A 431-nucleotide genomic window follows, 5' to 3' on the forward strand; every position below is an offset into this window, starting at 1 on the left:
GGGGGTTCCCAAACCCCCTTTTTTCCCCCAATTTTTGGGGGAACCCCCCTTTTTTTTTTTGGGGAAAAATTTTTTTTTTAAAAAAAAATTTTTAAAATTTTTTTTGGGGGGGTTTTGGGTTTTGGGGGTTTTAAAAAAGGGGGGGGGTTTTTTTTTTTTTTGGGGTTTTTGGGGGTTTTTGGGGGGGGGGGGGGGGTTTTTTTTTTGGGTTTTTTAAAAAAATTTTTTTTTTGGGGGGGTTTTGGGGGGTTTTTTTTTGGGGGGGGCCCCCCCTTTTTTTAATTTAAATTTTCCCCCCAAACCCAAACCCCGGCCCCCCAAACCCCCAAAAAAAAAAAAAACCCCCCCCAAAAAAAAATTTTTTTTTAAAAAATTTTTTTTTTTTTAAAAAAGGGGGGGTTTAAAAACCCCCCCCCCCACCCTTCCGGGGG

The sequence above is a fragment of the Penaeus monodon genome, chromosome 19 (genome assembly GCF_015228065.2).
Source record: "Penaeus monodon isolate SGIC_2016 chromosome 19, NSTDA_Pmon_1, whole genome shotgun sequence".
In the NCBI taxonomy this organism is placed as follows: Eukaryota; Metazoa; Arthropoda; class Malacostraca; order Decapoda; family Penaeidae; genus Penaeus; species Penaeus monodon.